The sequence below is a fragment of the Cervus elaphus genome, chromosome 22, assembly GCF_910594005.1.
Source record: "Cervus elaphus chromosome 22, mCerEla1.1, whole genome shotgun sequence".
Taxonomy (NCBI): Eukaryota; Metazoa; Chordata; class Mammalia; order Artiodactyla; family Cervidae; genus Cervus; species Cervus elaphus.
Window position 1 is genome coordinate 49,851,216 of NC_057836.1, and position 18,766 is coordinate 49,869,981.

Below are 18,766 nucleotides of genomic sequence, written 5' to 3' on the forward strand. Positions count from 1 at the left end.
GAGGTGGGGGGTCTGACTGGAGCTTGAGGTGGGAGGTGGGCCAGAGCTCTTTCTTCCCAGTTTTAGTCACGCATGGGGTCCTGAGGACACCATGCGCTGTTTACATTCCCTTCCGGGGATCGACTGGGGAAGCAGCTCTCTGATTGCCAAACAGCTTCACATTGGCTCCGGGAACCTCCACCTGGAAGGCCATCCACGTTGACCCCAGCCCATCCCATGCTTGACCCCGACTTGCAGGCTCAGGGCAGCCTTTTAAACCTTTCCCTCCCCACTGCTTTGGACAGCATGTCCCCTCAGCCTCAGTCACCCCGGACTCAGCCTCATTCCCAGACAGACCCCTAAGAGCGGCCTTGGAAGCTCAGCAAGACCCCCCTGAGTCGTCCTATGCTCCTGAAATGCCACAGACTAAACACTGAGTCACCACTCACTCGCTACTCTCCCTGAAGCTCTGGTTTCAGAGGGAGGACCCGAGGGTTTGACTGAGGGAAATAGTTTCCCCCTTTTCTCGCTGGGTGGTTTTAAGGTGCGGCAAGATTGCTGGGAAAGTCGTGGGTGGGCCGAGGGCCAAGTACAGTGTAGGTATCCCTGGGTCAGCATTTCGTCTGAGCATCAACCCTGGCCTCTCGCTCCACCCCACCCCTCCAACTTCCAGACTGCAGCCAGAGACAGTGGCTTATCATATGCCCACCACCTCAGGCTTCCGGAAGTGCCGCCTGATCCTGTCCACGGCCCTACAGGGAAGCCCAGGGAGGCTTTTCCTATTTTGCAGATGAAGAAACTGTGCTCCAAGAGAACAGAGGATTTGCAACCTAGCTATGGCTAAAGAGTGCTGGAGCCTGGTCTCGGAGCCAGATCTCCAGCCCAGGGCTCTCACCCTAGCAGGCGGCTGCAGGAAACAGCTGGAATGTGTAATGAGAAGAGGGACTGGGAAACTCAATGTTGGATTCTTAGGGAAAAAGGAAACTGACCTCCCACCGTGAAATGAGCAAGGCGTGGCTCACGGGCCAACTGGGCATTTGTTCAGTGACTTATTCAATGACCCAAAGGCTGCACTTTTCCATGGGTGGGGAAGAGTAGGGCAGAATCTGTTGGCTCCTAGCATCCCGACCTTGGAGCCGGACCCTGGGAAAGTGCCTAGCTTACTCCTCAGGGGCTGGTCCACCCTGTGCAACCTGGTACACAACCCAAATGCTTGGCATGGCTGTCTGAAGATTTGGGATAATCTGTTTGTGGATGGGAGGGAGGTCTGGTTGTTCGTATCTTAGCAGGACGGTTCCAGGGTCATGACCTGTCACTGTGAAGACATTTCCAAGAGCAGCCTACCAGAGAGGTCCACATTGAGGTTGATGAGCAGCAAATTCTTGTCCAAACCATGCATCACCATTGCACATCAGTCTGTGCTGTTTCCCTTTTCCCTGCTCCAAATCAATGGACCTCTTCATGGGTAAAAAGAGGATGGGATAGAGAATGAGAGGAAGGTAACAGAAGCACTTGAAATCTGAGGCTGACATACATCACTGCACCTCTTTAAAACACAAAACGCCAGATACTGGAGGATCCTCTTCTATCTTCATTTCAAATCTTAGAAAAGCCTCCAGTTAATAGCATTGACTTCCGCACTCACTCCCATAAAGCCATTCCTCAGAAGTTCTGAAAAGGAGAGTCTGACTCAGGCAATGTTCTGAAATACTTTTGACCATGACCCACACATCATGTAAATGTGACTGAAACAAGTTTCACAATGTGATATTTACCCTTACTTCCTGCAATGACTTCTATGTTCTATTCTGCTGCCATTTATATCACTAGAAATAAATACAGGTCAACTCACTAATACATGATTGGAAAAGCTCTGTTATAGAAATTTTTGTAAATGGTCTCAACGGCATCTCATAAAATGGCTTCACTTATTTGTCCCACAGCCTGAACGCTGCGCTGCAGGTGTGTCTGACTCTGTGTGACCCTGTGGACTGTAGCCCACCAGGTTCCTCTGAATGCGAGATCCTCCAGGCAAGAATGCTGGAATGGGTTGCCACACCCTCCTCCAGAGGATCTTCCCAACCCAGGGATCGAACTGCATCTCCTGGGTCTCCTGTATTGCAGGCAGATTCTTTGCCGCTGAGGCACCAGGGAAGCCTGCCTGAACCCTGTAGACAATGCCAATTATGGCCAGTTGCTCACTCTGCCCACTTATGAGAAGCAGGAGGATAATGGGGAGCAAGGTTTCAAATCCTCAAACAGATTATTACCCCAAAAATGACTTTGCAATAACAAACCATGAGGCTAACTGGGGGAATAGCGAAAGTCAAATGAGAATGACCTATCTACAAATAATCCTTTATCTTGCTTCCTAGCCTTTGTTCATGCTGTTCTCTTCTCCTGAAACTTCTCTGGTTCCTCCACCTCCATCCAAAGTCAGTGGATCTCAAGGATCACCTCTTCCAGTAAGTCTTCCCTGACTGTCTTTCCCTGCTATGAGGTTTTGGATAGCATCTGATTCTAATATTTATTTGATGTGTCGTCATGCCTTGCCAGCTGAGCTAATATAACATTAGTTAGTTATAATAGTATAATATAACTAATTATACTAGTTATAGTATAATATGACTAACTAATTAACAGTAGTTATATTTTTGTGGTTGATCCCTCTTGGAGAGTCTGCCCAGCTTCATGTACTACCTGGAAACCATGTCTGTGAAGTGGTCTCCTGCCTCCTGGTCCCAGGATAATGAACTGGGGATGGGCGTGGGGGGCGGGCGCTGGCACTTCACCAAAGCTGGGCCAGTTAGAGCCTTTCCCTGGGAAGTTGCAACTGGAAATGATGGAAAGAGAGAGAGGGAGAGGAAGACAGAGAAACAGGGACAGGAAACTGCCTTTTCCCTAGAGCTTTCTTATTATCAATTCTAGAATGAATGAGGTTCCCCTGTACCCTTGCTCTTGGACTCCATGACAGTCTATCTGTGTCTATATATCTATTATGCATCTTTATATAATCTATTCCTAGGATTACCAATGTCCTGTTTTCTGGCAGTCCTGGTTTATGCCTATTGCCAAACATAATTATATCTAGTGCTCATTCACTCTTACAGTGCCTTGGTCTTGATGATCTAGCCACCTCAGCTCACACTAGCTCGTGTTGGCTTCTGTCCCTATTGCACATTTACAATGTCGCTCACAAAGCAAGTTCACACGCATCTGCTCATTCTTTTCCCAAATTCATGATTTTCCCCTCAGAACTGCCGCTCCCTCTGTGTGCCACCACTGGTGCCCTGTCATGTCACCCAGAGACCCTGGGATTAGCCTAGACCCTTCCTTCTACTTCAGCTCACATATCCCTTTGTTCATTTTTTTTTCTTCCCTTTGCTCATTCTTAAAAAAAAAAAATTGAGTGCCCACCAAGGATTTTGCATTGTGCTTGTTGCTGGATATAGTGTGGCGAATGAATCAGAGTCTTGAATTTATACTCAAGCTCAAAGGACACCCACAAATATATAGTTTCAAGTTGTGATACCTGTGGCAGAGGAAAAGAACTGGCTCTGGGAGAGAGAAGAATGGGATGGGTATGGGGCCAGCCCACTCGGTTTCAGGGCCCAGGAAGGCCTCTCTGAGGAAGCAACATTAGAGCTCAGATCTAAAGGCTCAGAAGGAGCCTGTTAACGAAAGGATTTCAGTAGCAGGAGTTGAACCAAGTCTTTACATGTTAGATTGATCACTCCAAAAATTATGTGGAAAGTGGATCTTAAAGGGCAAAAATGGAAGTTGCATTTTCTTCCCATTTAGATCACAACAGATCACTGAATAGAGTTCCCTGTGCTATACAGTAGGTTCTTATTAGTTATCTATTTTATAATAGTATCAATAATATATATATGTCAACCCCAATCCATCCCACCCACACACCATCCCCCTTGGGGTCTGTATATTTGTTCTCTATCTCTGTGTCTCTATTTCTGCTTTGCGAATAAGATCCTCTAAACCAGTTTTCTAGATTCCATGTATATGTATTAATATACAATATTTGCTTTTCTCTTTCTGACTTACTTCACTCTGTAAGTTGGGAGACCAAGTAAAAGGCTGTTTTAGTTGTTTAGGTGAGAGCTGATGGTGGTTACATGCAGAGCAGTGGAGATGTGTAAAAGTGGACAGGCTGGGGAGAGACTTTGGAGGTGAAAATCCACAGGGCTTGGCAGTGGATTGGAGGTGATGGAGAGGAGGAGCTGGTAGTGAGGGAGAGAGGTGTCCACCGGTGTGTGATTTCAGCATGAACCATTTACCGAGATGGGGAGGAGAAGGTGTGGAGAATGTTTGATGGTGGAGTTGGTGGGTTGTTGAAGACATCAGTTGGGGATGTGTTTAGCTGGAGATGACTGTGAAAATTCCAAATGGCTGTTCCAGCTGTGTGGGTGTGTTCTGGGTCCCGGGCTCAGAGGAAGGGCCCTGGGCTTGGTTTAATTGCCATCTTGAAATGTTTAATAACTCGATCTTTGAACTTTAGTTCTATATGGGAAATTTGACCGGATAATGGAGCAAGTGTGTGAGCAGGAGAAACATGTCTAACATACTTGTCTGCCACCCCTTCATGTATGGTAGTGTTTGTGATACCGGGAGTACAAATTCCAGTGGACTCATCACATGGAGGGTTTCAGCGAGATTCCAAATAAGTGCACTTGTGCCCCTTATATGCGGGGGATGCATTCCAAGACCTCCAATGGATGTTTGAAACTGCAGATAGTACCAAACCCTGTATAGTTTCTCTCTAAACTTACCTACCTCTGATAAAGTTTAATTTATAAAATAGGCAGAGTAAGAGATTAACCATAATAACTATTAATTAGGAGAATTATAACAATACACTATAATAAAAGTTCATGTGAATGTGGTCTCTCTCTCTCAAAATATCTTATGGCACACATTTAATGCCTTTTCATCTTAAGCACTTGTCATGTGCTGTGGTCCTAACTTTGAGGTGCAATAGCAAAACCAGCACGGATTTCTTTTTCCTTTTTCACAGCTTTGCAATAGAAGATTCATTCTTACCATAGATCTTAGGAACCTAGGCTTATGATTTGTTTCCTTTCCTTATTAAGTTGAGAACCTTAAGGGCACACGTTCATGACGTCTGTTTGGCAAATCTGACCTGCCAGCATCACCACACTTGCCCTCTGCGGGGGCCATTATTAAGCACAATAAGGGTTACCTGAACACAAGCACTGTGTTAACTTGGCATTTGACCTAATAACCTCAATGGCTACCATCTGACTAACTGACTAACAGGCAGGATATGCTGGATGAAGCGATGATTCACGTGGCGGGTGGGATAGAGCAGGATGGTGTGAGATTTCATCACACAACTTAGAATAGCACACAATTTAAAACTTATGGATTATTTATCTCTGGAATTTTCCACGTAGTATTTTCAGACCTCAGTTGACCGCAGGTTACTGAAACTATGGAAAGAGAAACCACAGATAAGAGGGGACCAGTGTACAAGGTAAGTGTGTTACATCTATGGTTGACTAAGTAGGGACACTGGCCATCCCAAGAAGCCACACTTTCCATTTTAAACAGAAAGTGCTTAGAGCACAGAAGGAGGACAGCGGTGTCCTAAGAAACAAACAATCAAGGAACCCTATCATACCCTTGGGTGTGTGCATGCTGAGTTGCTTCAGTCATGTCCAAATCTCTGCAACCCTGTGGACTGTGGCCTGCCAGGCTCTTCTGTCCTTGGGATTCTCCAGGCAAGAATCCTGGAGTGGGTTGCTGTGCTCTCCTCCAGGGATCTTCCCAACCCAGGGATTGAAACTGCTTCTTTTATGACTTCTGCATTGGCTGCTGCTGCTGCTAAGTCGCTTCAGTTGTGTCCGACTCTGTGCGACCCCATAGACGGCAGCCCACCAGGCTCCCCCGTCCCTGGGATTCTCCAGGCAAGAACACTGGAGTGGGTTGCCATTTCCTTCTCCAATGCATGAAAGTGAAAAGTGAAAGTGAAGTCGCTCAGTCGAGTCCGCCTCTTAGCGACCCGTGGACTGCAGCCTACCAGGCTCCTCTGTCCATGGGGTTTTCCAGGCAAGAGTACTGGAGTGGGTCGCCACTGCCTTCTCCATCTGCATTGGCAGGTGGGTTCTTTTCCACTAGTGTCACCTGGAAAGCCCATCAAACCCTCCCTTAGGCTGAAAATGAAGGGGCTTCCCAGGTGGTACTAGTGGTAAAAGAACCCACCTGCCAATGCAGGAGACACAAGAGATGGGGGTTCGATTCCCGGGTCTGGAAGATCCCCTGGAGGAGGGCACGGCAACCCACTCCAGTATTCTTGCCTGTGGCCCAATGGGATGTCAGCAGTCAAGATGCAAGCGGAGGATTCGTGCCTACTTGTGCTTGTTGTCACGGAACACGGCCTTCTGAGGCTTGCTGAGCGCAGCTCATAGTCAAGTCACCAGGTGACTGTGGCTGCATGAGTGAGTCCAGCTGCAATCGGCAGAACCACGTGGCCAACCCACACAACTGTGGGCAATAAAATTACTGTTGCTTTAAATCGCTAAGCTCTGGGGCAATAGATAAACAATACAATATCTTATTCATATTTGTTTCCCTAGCATCTAATATGTTATTGTTGTTGAGTTGCTAAGTCATGTCTGACCCTTTGTGACCCCATGGAGTACTGACCACCAGGCTCCTCTGTCCATGGAATTTCCCAGGCAAGAATAGTGGAGTGGGTTGCCATTTCTTTCTCCAGGAATCAAACCCATGTGTCCTGGTTGGCAGGCATATTCTTTACCACTGAGCCACCTGGGAAGCCAGAATCTACTATACTGCTTGGCATGTCAGCTCTCAATACATTTTTATTGTTATAAACTTTATTCTCCCAACAATCTGGTCAAGTAAGTATTACCATCATTTTCTATTTATTTTTAATTATAAGACTCACAGAAACAATTACTCATCCTAACTCCGAATGTTGGGGAGAATGCTCTGATTAACTTGTAGAAGATGTAATCAAGGTCTGGGAATACGGAGGAATGCATTGGGTCACCCCAGAAGACTTTGATCACCTCTATTATATGCCCCTTCTCTTAATAAAGAATTGATAGTATTTAGCATTTATTGAGTGCTTGCTATGTGCCAACTGCTAAGTGCTTTTTGTATACTGCAGCATGTTTATCCTTGCAAAAATCACGTGAAGTGGGTACTATTAGCATCTTATTTTAGAAAAGCAGAAACTGATGATCGAGAAGGAAATATGATCAGTTATTAGAGCTGGTAAATGGCAGAGCTAAACTCTAGACCGTGTTCTGTCCGACTCCTCACTCTTGTTCTTTTTTTTAAATTGCAGTATAGTTGGTTTATAGTGTTGTGTTAGTTTCAGGTGTACAGCAAAGTAATTCAGTTATACATATATATATATATATATATATATATATATATATATATATATATATATACTTTTTTTCAGATTCTTTTCCCTTATAGGCTATTACAAAGTATCAAGTATAGTTCCCTGTGCTGTACAGTAGGTCCTTGTTATCTATATATAGTAATGTATCTCTGTTAATATCAAACTCCTAATTTATCACTCTTGCTCTTCACCCTTTTACACCATGTGGAGTCAGAATTCACAAGGGGTTTAGGTTCCAAAGTCAGTGCATGGAGCAACAGTCACACAGTGAGAAGTACTCTTGAAAATGTCCAAAGTCCCTTTTGAGGTTAAAGTGTATAAAACTTTATTTAGTAATAGAGATGAGGAAATGCATGCAATATTTCAGGGCTGTTTCATGTGTAAGATATAATTTGCAAGAGTCATACTGTGGCAGGGTCTGGCTAGATGCTCACAAATTCCATTTATTTTCTTTTGAGGCTCACAGAAAGACTCCATTTTCTAACTCTGTGCAGTTAAATTGGGGCCATGTAGTGAGGTCTGGCCAATGAAATATGGACAGGTGTGATCTAACTCATCGATAGGGTTGCCCCTTAATTACTTCTGTCATCCTCTAGTCCAGAAATCAGCCATCCATGGCCTGTGAGCCTGTTTTTGTAAATAAAGTTTTAATAGAACATAGTTGCACTCATTTGTTTACATATTGCTTCTAGCTGCTTTCATTCTACAACAGCAGAGATGAGCATTTGTGACAGAGACCATACGGCCTCTAAAACCTATTTACTAAAGACTTGCTGACCCCTGCTCTAGTCCCCTCTTGGTAGTTGCCGTGATGAGCCACCCAGATCTCCCTTTAGCAATGAAGATATTAGTTCCTCAGCTGCTCAAAGTTCTCCTGGAAGATGGTCCACATCTACACCCAGTGACTGATAAACACAGAGGTTGAACAGCATAACCACCTTGCCCCAACTCAGGACAGCTCTGAAAGGCTGCCAACCCCAGAGTTCTCCATTGGGGTGATGGAGACCTTTGGGAGACTGCGTTACATCTCAGCCTGACCTTATATCCTTCTCTCCTTTCCATATGTATGATCCTAACAGAGCTCTCTATTAAACATCCTGCACTCCCATTTCCTCCTCAGAGTCCAACCTGCAACAGCTTCCACCCCCTTCCATACGGTTTCATATGGCAGTATTAGCATTGGAAGATGCTGGATCCTTGAATCCCTGCTAAGAGGACAGTCACCGAGGAGCACCTCCAGATCCTCCTCACACTGTGACTGTAAGTAAGCAATTAGCCTCTGACACTGGGTGTTGTTTGTTTGTTACAGCAGCTCACTCTACTTATTCTGACAAGTATACCCAGCGAGGCAAGAAGTTCACGCAATAAGAGACCAGCAGGGGCTTAGATGTACTGTGGGAACCATCTGCTCACATCCACGACAGGGCGTCTGCCCTGGGAGAGGGGTGGAAGGGTCAAGTCACTCACACCTATTGTCTTTGTTTTCCGTTTCTTCTTTCTTTTTCTCTATTTGGCACACAGAGCAAAGTTTTTATAAGTTAAATGTGGGCGTGGTGTGATTGTACCTCCACCCCAGTTTGGGGCTCTACCCTCAAAGCATCTCTGAGCAGCTTGCATTCTGCAATGGTTAAAGAATGTAGCATGTGGATGACTGAGAGGTGGGTAAGCGGGGAATCAAATGAAGCCCATATGTCAGCCAGTCTCCCTGAACGCTAGCCATCGGTTGGGACAGAATTCAGAGGAAGAGCCCCCAGTGGGGGTGGTTGGGGGGTGGGTCCCAGGAGCTGAACATAAGCAACCCCACTGCTGACGGCCCCCCAGGTATGGCTGCACTTGCGTCCGCACCATGGTCAGAGTGTCTGCAGAGGCAGCTGGAGACCGGCGTGGTCTTTTGTCTCCCCTCTCTCTGAAGTCACCCTGGGACACAGGTGTGCATCCCCTACAGCCAGCCGACAGAGAAGATGAATCAGCGCCCCTGAAAGACGTGCCCCAGAGCAGTCTGACAGCTGAAACTTGTCTGAAGGCGCACGGCTTCCCTCCTGACCACAGCTGATGAAAATGTGCGGCTTGCCTGGAGAAGAATCTGTGTTATTCTTTAAGGGAACAATGCTAACCACAGATGTTCAGCATCTGGCATGTGGTAGGGGTTTCCCTGAATGAGGAGAATGTAACTGGACCAGCCCGTTCATAAGCTGCCTTTGAGTCTAGGCATGTAGTTGCCTACTTTCAGCCCTGGATTTGGTTCTCCAAAGATGTCTTTTGATCACTTGGCATTTTTATAATATGCCCCCTCCCCTCATTTATCTTCTTTGTCTCTTGATGAATATTTGTCTCTTGATGAAAAGGCCTATATCTGTGCCTTTTGGTCTTTGCTCATGCCATCTCCATGCCTGTTTTGTCATCCTTTTTTTTTTTTTTTCAATGAATATTTAATTGGTTAGAACTCTTTTCACTGCAATTAAGAGAAGCCAAATCCAACTTGCCTTACACTAAAAGCTAAATGTATTGGGAAACGTAACTTAAAATCCAGGGCCATTTGACTTTGAAGTCAGGCATAGTGGGATCCAAGGGTTTAGGCAATTTTTCCAGGACCTGATGTTAGTCTGTTTCTCTGTGTCTAAACTGGCTTTCTTCTACATTGGCTCAGGTAACCACTAAATGGGCTGGCCTTGGCAGTTCCAGGCTTATGTTCTATAGGTTAGTTATTCTATAGAAGGAGATTGCCCTTTTCCAATAAGCCTAGGGATGGACTAATCCTTGTTCTTGTTGTTGTTCAGTTGTGTCTGACTCTTTGGGACCCCATGGACAGCAACACCAGGCTCCCCTGTCCTTCACTACCTCCCGGCGTTTGCTCAAACTCATGTCCATTGAGTCAGTGAAGGGGATGGGGTTCCCTTTATTTCTCAGGTCTTGGTGCCTTGCTCATCCTTAAGGCCAAAGAGAAAAGTCTTTCTCCAAAGGAAATCAAGATCCTATCATGAAAGGAAGGTTGAATGGATATAGGCCAGGGAGAATCAACAGACACACAATCCACGGCCTGTTTCTCAAACTTAAGTTCATTCTCAGACCTTTCTGTAACTCTCACCTCCCCAATGAGGCTTTCCTGGTGACCCCAGTCTGCATTCCCCTTTCTTGCATTTTTAACACTTTACAGTTGCTTATTGGATTATATATACCCCCTATGCTCCTCCCATGGGGTTGGAAGGTCTTCTTAAGTAATACAGGACATGCAGTGGGGTGTCAGTAGGATCTGGAGGCTAGAAATCACATTGTATTTCCTTTTCTCATTTGAAATCCAGTGAAATAAGAAGGAAACAAGGCATCTTTGAACTGAGGAAAAAGTTTACGACGCTTAAGAATCAGTTTGGAATAGTGAAGAATTGGGTCTCAGTGCCAAGGATTAAAGGCTAAATCTATCTATATGTATGAGTGCTCCTCCGTCTCATGCTCCACAGCATCTGCCTCCATGTTGAGGTAGGATGTCAAGATTTGCCATACTTTGGGGCCAGCTGAGCACTTGTTGGCTCTGCATGAATCACTGAGCTCTCAGAAGCCATTGCTCTATGCCTTAAACCATATGTGGTGAGCATTTTGCTGAGCTCCTAATAATTACTTAACAGCTTTTTGTTGGGTTAAATTGTGAGGTAGATGCCAGCACTCCAGCCTGGGAGTCAAGAGGACTGGGTTGTAATCAAGGCTGTTGACCTTGTCCAAGCTAAGCAGCCATACCAAGAGAGCAGTGAATAGGATAATAGCTATTTTTGTCCAGGGATTCTAGTTCACAAAGCTTTCATTTTCAGTTCACTCACAGTGACCCTGTGAGATAACCCAAAGCTATGAGGTAAGCTTCTCAAGGTTAAGTCTAAGACAAAAAAAAAAAAAAAAAAGCTGGTTATAATCTAAATCTTCCTGGAAACTCCTACAAATCTTCCATAAAGTAGAGCTTAAAAGGTTTTGTGTTTACAACCAAATCCAGTTATCCTTGTGAATTATGTGGGATGGATATAATAACATACTGTGTATTATTTACTGAGTGTACATATTCCAAAGTACAATATTAAATTATTAATAATGACTTATATATTCAGCACAGCAAGATTCTTAAAATAGGAAAGGGAAGAAGAGTAGTTCCACATCTTTGGTTTTAGCAGCAGTCTGTCGGACATGTGAACTGAGTGGATTTATCAAGCAGAACTTTAGGTCTATTTAGGTTGTTTTTATTTCTCTCTGCTTTTCACTAAGTGCAAATGGGCAGATTTTTGTAAACTAAATGTATGATGCACTTCCCCAGTCTTACTCAAATGAAAATGTGAACTATGGCTTTAAAACATGTCAGACATTGCATTGGATACAGGAATTCAGTAGTGAATGAAATAGGTATGATTTCTAGCCTAATGGAATTAACAGTCTTTTGAAGATTGTTTTATAGATAAAGAAACTGAAGCTTCAGGAGGTGATTGCCAAATATTGCCCACCTAGTCAAGAGAAGAACCTGAGGTCTTCTGACTTTAACCCTGAACTTTTTCCAATGACTCTCTATTGGTTTCCCTGGCAACCAAAATCACTCCTAAAACCAAAGTCAGAATCCTGGAGTTCATTATAGAAGAAACAGGCCACTGGAACTGACCACTTGGCTTGGCAGTTTGGATCTGGAACTGAGTTCATATTTGGTGTTGAATTGTTCCCTCCAGAAATGGGTTGGGTTGGAATGGAATGGTAATGAGGGCTCTATTTGCTCCAGAAGGCCCATTCCCTAGCCTGCCCACCAACCATAATGGTTGGCCACCTTCTTTAAGCCCCCTATTGATTACATAGAGTTGATTTCTCTTGATATCAGTGGCTGAGCCAAGAGCATTTAGAGCTGAGCCGTGGCCCCCCCAAATTACTGCCTTCCAGATGAAATATGTCAGGCAGCTTTCCCTCGAGCCCCTTTTAAGGACAAAGAGACTGGTTCTGGGCTTGCATTTCCTTTGTTTGGTATCCAATGTGTGTATATTCCTTGCCCATGTGTACCCCCAAATGGCCTGAAAAGCAGGGTGCCCCTCTTCCCAAGTCCCAGGCCCTCCAAGAGCCTCTCAGGCCCCATCCCAGGAGGAGTCTGAGGATGCTGCCAGTAAGGCCCATCCAAAGGCTGTGGTTTGCCCTGGCATTGAGTGTGCTGACCCAGCCCACCCTGGGGGTGGCGGCGCCAGCCCTGGGGCTCCTCCTAAACCGGGCGCTGCCATTTGGGTGAATTAAACAGCAATCTTCATATTGAAAATAGCGGTGACTCCACTCCCGTTCCCTAAGCCAGGGCAAATCTTCCTTCATCTGCTCAGTGTCATTAAGTAGACAGCTTCAGTGAGCGGACACTCAAGTTAGAATTGACTCCTTTCTATCACTCCTGTCAAAAAGATAAAAATAAGCCATTTAGCCTGAGGAAGGTTGGCTTCTCAAGTAGACTTGCATATTCACCCTTTGGGGAAATGTCACTAATGGTGTTTTAATAATGCTTTATGTGCCTAGACACCAATAATAAGAAGAACTTGCTATTTACCCAAGCGACTGCTAGCCCCTTAATGATGGACTAAGTATCAGCTACTGGCAGGATATGTAGTGGGTAAGTGCTGGGTAATTACCAAGCAAATTCATCATTATTTCTGTCTTATAAACCAGAATATGTGTTAAATAATACTTTGGGGCCACTGAAAGTAATTACTGAGCACCATCTCTGTAAGAACGTGTAATTATTCTACAGTCGCCCTGTGTTTACTAAGCAAATGTATGCAATTATTATCTAAAGCCCAAACCCTGCCCTCGGAGCCACAAAAGTGCACCCGAGGGCAGGTCTGTGTTCAAAGTAGTTTTATCATGTGCCCAGGGTCCTGAAGGATCAGGGCCTCCATTTCCTAAATTCCAGCTCTGCCCTCCCTCCTGGCCTCCAAAAAGCCACAAGCTAGACTTTGCAAAAGAATTTGATGATGGTGTCTTCCCCTCTCCCCACCCCAGCCCATCCCAGCTCCTGCTCTGGCCTCCTTGCTGTTTAGACCTTCCAGGCCCTTCCACTAGACCTGTTGGGACCTCAGCATCGAGCTGTGGAGGGCTTAGTTCAGCAGTTCCAGAACTCTCTTTCAGAGGCTCACGTCCTCTCAGGAATTGTGCAGGGCTCTGAAGACATGGAGATCAGTGAGTCCTTGCCTTTGAGGGCCTAGGGTGAGAGGCAGACAAGTCTCAGGAAGGCTGTGCAGCCAGTACCAGGGTCAAGAGTATGGGTCCTGGTGCCAGGCTGCCTGGCTTCAGATTTGAGTGTTTTTTTTAATTAATTTTTATTGGACTAGAGTTGATTTGCAATGTTGTGTTAGTTTCTGTTGTACAGCAAAGTGAATCAGTTATGCATGCTAAGCTACTTCTGTCGTGTCCCACTCTTTGAGACCTTATGGACATAGTCCACCAGGCTCCTCTGTCCATGGAATTCTCCAGGCAAGAATACAGGAATGGGTTGCCAAGCCCTCCTCCAGGGGATCTTCTTGACCCAGAGATTGAACCTGAGGCTCCTGCTTTACTGGCAGATTCTCTACCACTGAGCCACCAGGGAAGCCCTTATACACATGTCCATTCTTTTTAAGAGTCTTTTCCCATGTAGGTCATTAGAGAGTATTGAGTAGAGTTCCCTGTGCTGTATTGTAGGTTTTTATTAGTTACCTCTTTTATACTGGCTTCAGAATTGCATTTGCAAAGTGGAGATCATCAGAGGCCCTCCATTGAAAGAGCAATGTGGGATTTACAGGAGTCAAGTGCTGAGAGAAGTGCCTGGCACAACCCACAGAGGTTCTGTAGCTGCTGGCTATTATTCTAACGTGAACATGTGGATGGCTCAGCATTCAAATGGTACCATGAAGCCAAGCCTTCCCTGCTCCTGCCCAAGAGAAGCGATGTCTTCCTCCTTGAGCTCACGGGGCATCCCATCTGGATGTCTCTTCGGACAGCTAGAGCTTTCTACCAGGCTCTGTGTTAACGTGCTGATCTCTGACCTCCCTCACTGAGTTTATTGAGTCTCTAGTTTGGGTTTTTTCATCTTTGTGTCCCTAACATCAAGCACAGGGCCAGGAGTGCAGTGGGCATTCTTTACATGTTTGTTGAATGAATAGCAGTTACTCAATAAACACTTGTTAAAAAAAAAAAAGAAAAAAGAGCCCTTCAAAGTCCTATTTGACCACGTGGCATAGCAATGAGCCAAAACCACAGATTTTATTCTGTTTTCACTAATGTGGGTATGTGTGGGGGAGTTGGATTTTTGAAAGGATTGCAGAATGGATTTCTTTCCGACTCAGATGGGTGCACAAAAGACTAATTAATGAAAAACAAAGAAACAAAGGCCCTAAACTGTAGGCTCCTTTCTACATACTTGGTATTGATGGGTTGACATTTGACTGTGAAGCTGGGTCTCCAAGCAGGACCCCAGCTCCTTTTCCAGCAGCCCCCAGCCCGAGCTGGCCCTGGATTGCTCCAGAGCTGAAAGCAGCATTGTTAACTGCTTTTGTTCGAGAGGTCCCCCAGCTGGTCCCGGGTCACCAAGCTTCACTGTTTACTTGTGTGTTCTTAAGCTGGGGCCCTTGGTATTAGCAAAAGATTAGATTTTTCTTTCTTCATCACCAACTGTTCCTCTCCCACCCTGTCCCCCACATCCTCTGTCTCTTTCATTTCTTCCGTCTCAGAAGCTCTTTGAGTGAATGTTAATTAGATTGAACACAAGCTGGAAGGGCAATGGCCCTGCCTCTCTGTGAGGCAGCCTCTCTCTGGTGGATTTTTCAATTTGAGATAGGAACAATACCTAAATCAGTGTAGTTACCATTTCAAAGAACTTTCCCAGATGTTCCATCTTTTATTCTTACCAAGAAGGCTAGGTGACATGGCAACTATTTCATTGTTCCCATTTTATAGGTGAGAAAAGTAAGGCTCAGAGATGGTACATGATTGGCCCATGATCTCAACCAAGAGATGGTAGAAGGGAACTCAAGGACACTTTTTCTGCTTCCTAACTCTAAGTTATCATCACATTGTCTGTGATGATGTGAAAGACGCAGTGTGGGCGTGCTAACTTGCTTCAGTCATGTCCTACTCTTTGCGACCCTATAGACTGTAGCCCTCCAGGATCCTCTATCCATGGGATTCTCCAAAGCAAGAATACTGGAGTGGGTTGCCATGCCCTCCTTCAGGAGATTTTCCTAACCTAGGGATTGAACCGGTGGCTCCTGTGGCTCCTGGGTTGCAGGCAGATTCTTTTCTGCTTGAGCCACTGGGGAAGCCCTGAAAGACATAGTAAAGGCTGCCTAATGTGTATTAAGCTAAGGATGTTCACGATGAAATGTAGTTATGAGTGGGAGGAAATACCATTCATTGCCATTGCCTTTTAGAACTTTCTGGATGACAGAATCTGGTCATTTCTTGGGTTTGACAATAGGATAGATGAGCGTGAGTTGGAGGTCAGTAAGAAATATGTTAACACAAAGACTAATTATCTCGAAAATGATTTACCCCACCCCTGTCTAGTTCACTTAACTGAAGAACATTCCAAGCCCACTGTGTGCTCATTTAAGCGGTTTGAGGTTGCAGAGAGGAACCCCCAAATGTATGATTCTCATTCTCTTAAAAGAACTTTCATTCTCATTGGAGAAGCAAGATAAATAACACCTGACAGAGAAGGTCATACCCCAGTAAGTTGTTTAGAAAACACTAAGGCACTTAGAGGGAAATAAGGTTAGAACTCGGCCTAGAAGGATGGTCAGTATTGGCACAGGGGTCGAAGTTCTGGCTTGACTAGTAAGAAGAAACTCAAGCTTGTAGAGCCCTGTGTTTGTGTAGACTGTGGTAGAATAATGATTGCAACCATATACAAATAATAAAGATAAACATTCATTAAGTGTTTACTATGTATCAGGGTCTGTCCTCAGAGTTTTGCATAGATTCACTCATTTAATCAGCATGCTCACCCTATCTAGTAGATACTGTTATTGTCCCCTTAAAAATGATAACATAAAGGCTCAGGACAGTTACCCAGGTAGTAAGCCTGAATGACCCAGGTGGTAAGTACTGGAACCCAGGAAACTGAACTCCAGAGCCTAAATTCTTAAGTATTGTCTGATATTTTGGAAAAAGCATCAGTGGTTCATGTAAACAAAGTCTTACTCTACACTAGACCGGCTGAGCATTGCTCATAGTATGAGCAATACTAGTTCTCTAAACATGATATTTGAGATAATCAGAGGCCCCATGGCCTGGTTTCTACATGGTATCACAATCAGTATTTCTTGAAACCTATAATCTCTCCTGGCATCCCTTTCCTTGGACAATATTAGATGACATCCAATTCATAAATCTCAGCAATATTTCTTAAAATTCCTCTTTAAAACCATTTCTATCACTTCGATGTCTCCCAAACTTCACAGCTATCCCCAACCCTCTTTTGTTCTTCAATACTTGTTCTCGCCTCTCTGCCCAAACCTCTGCTAAAATCCAAGCCATGTGACTACTTCTTTCCCTCTTTTGGAGCCTGTGGTTTCTTTGCCTTCCTAATAGCTTTCTCCAGTGTAAACACATATGGGCTCCTGTTTCTTATATTCTTTACCCCACTGACTACCTCAACTGGAAGAATTAAGATATCTCTTAGAAAAGATGAGGAAACTGTGACTCAGAAAAGAAAACAATTCGCACAAGTTTGCACAGTTAGGAGGTGGCAGAACTAGGATTCATTAGATGGATCTCTTTGTCACCCAGCCACATGCATCTGTGAGAGTCATTTGTTTGGAGGCTGGGGCTTGACTGGTTCACACTCTGCAGGCTGCGCTTGCACTAGGTTTAGGAGCTGGGTCAGTGGTGTGTGATGTGTTCTAAGGAATTATTGTGAGAAAATGTGAGCTGAAGAATGGGGTTCTGAGTAGGGGCTGGGGATGGCAAGGGGACTGGCCCCTAGTTCTATCTTGTTTTTCTGGAACTCACACGCTCTTTTCCTTGTGCTCTGGCTGACTACTAGTTATCCAACAACTCTCATCCTTCAAGGGCAGGCCAAGATCAACATCTTGGGGGGCTTTTCTGGCCCCTTCACATTGCTATGCACCTTCAACTTGAGCTCCTGGGGTATCTGTGCTCACTGCTATTTTTGCCTCTATCTCTTGGTGTTGTGATCACTGACTTTCTCGTCTTCTCCTCCTGCTACACGGAGGGCTCCCCACAGACAGACACTATGTCTTGTTTGTCTGCTCGTCTCTAGCACCAAGGCAGTACCTGACGTGACAAGTCGGTTCTAAATGAATGTTGGTTGAATGAATGAATGAACACAAATCACTATAAGGAATTCTTCACTCTTGACTTGCTTTTTTCTCCCCCATCAAGGCTGTAAACATCAGAGATATGGGAAGGGAGCAAGGGTTCATTGTGTATATATGTGTGTATGTGAAAGATTGTGTGTAGGTTGGATATATATCCATGCGTCCACCTAGAGCAAGACACCATGAAGTCTCTTCCAGTCCAAGCTGATCCACTTTCCTTCTGAACATTTCCTGCTCCTACCACTGTGAGCATACAACAATACAGGAGGTTTTATTTTTACTTCTTTATTACACTTCATTTGGGGGAGGAGATAGCACAGTGGCACTTACAAATAAATAATTGAAACAAGGTGTCCCAAGAAGGTCTTCTGGCTCTTGACCCATTTTGCTCATTCTTAATCTATCCTAACCTTACAAAACAAGTTTAACATTTGAAGGTTATAGACAATCTATAATAGAAATAGAAAAGAGTTCAATTTGAGCCAAACTGAGGACTGTAGCCCAGGAGACAGCCTCTCAGATACCTAACACTGAGGAACTAACTGCTCCAGAAAAGTATGGTTCTCAGCACAGTTTTATGTCTTGTCAGAACAAAGAACATCAAACAAGTCAGGAATATATTTGTTTAAGTTTTCAAAAGCAAAAAAAGACAACAGATCAGCATGTACATAGTATGTCAGTATGGCCTTGGCACCTAGGAAAGGTGTCTAAGCATCAAATGAGGACCAGAATTGGTGTTCCAAGAAGGGAAACCATTTAATTTTTATTTAAAAGTGTGTATTCTTTACTTCTTGGCAAAGTGCCCTTTTTTAAAAATAATTAAAGCAGATGTACATGTATGTTTGATAGGCCACAAACAGGCTGTTTTAGTTAGCATCAAATTCAAGTTAGCTCATGTATAAGCCAGAATGACTTCCCCACACCACAACATGTGGAAATTCTTTTATCACTTCCATTTCAGCTCTGAGTTCTGGTTCTGGGATAGTTCCAGCTCGCCTACACAACCCTGAATCCTCATGAAACACTAATATTCATCATATCCAAAAACCACAGATATTTTCTTTTGCTT

General features: G+C 44.6%; 1 long non-coding RNA gene across 4 annotated transcripts in view; it reads left to right on the plus strand.

Annotated features, from left to right (window-relative positions):
- The window catches only part of LOC122680705, a 68,499-nt gene that overhangs the window by 23,790 nt on the left and 25,943 nt on the right, over positions 1-18,766 (plus strand). For 3 of the 4 annotated variants that reach the window (XR_006336764.1, XR_006336763.1, XR_006336760.1), the window contains exons 6-8: positions 2,355-2,444; positions 5,412-5,491; positions 8,514-8,653. This is a non-coding gene — a long non-coding RNA (uncharacterized LOC122680705). The remainder of the gene's footprint in view (positions 1-2,354; positions 2,445-5,411; positions 5,492-8,513; positions 8,654-18,766) is intronic. The other variant, XR_006336766.1, reaches the window with a different exon arrangement.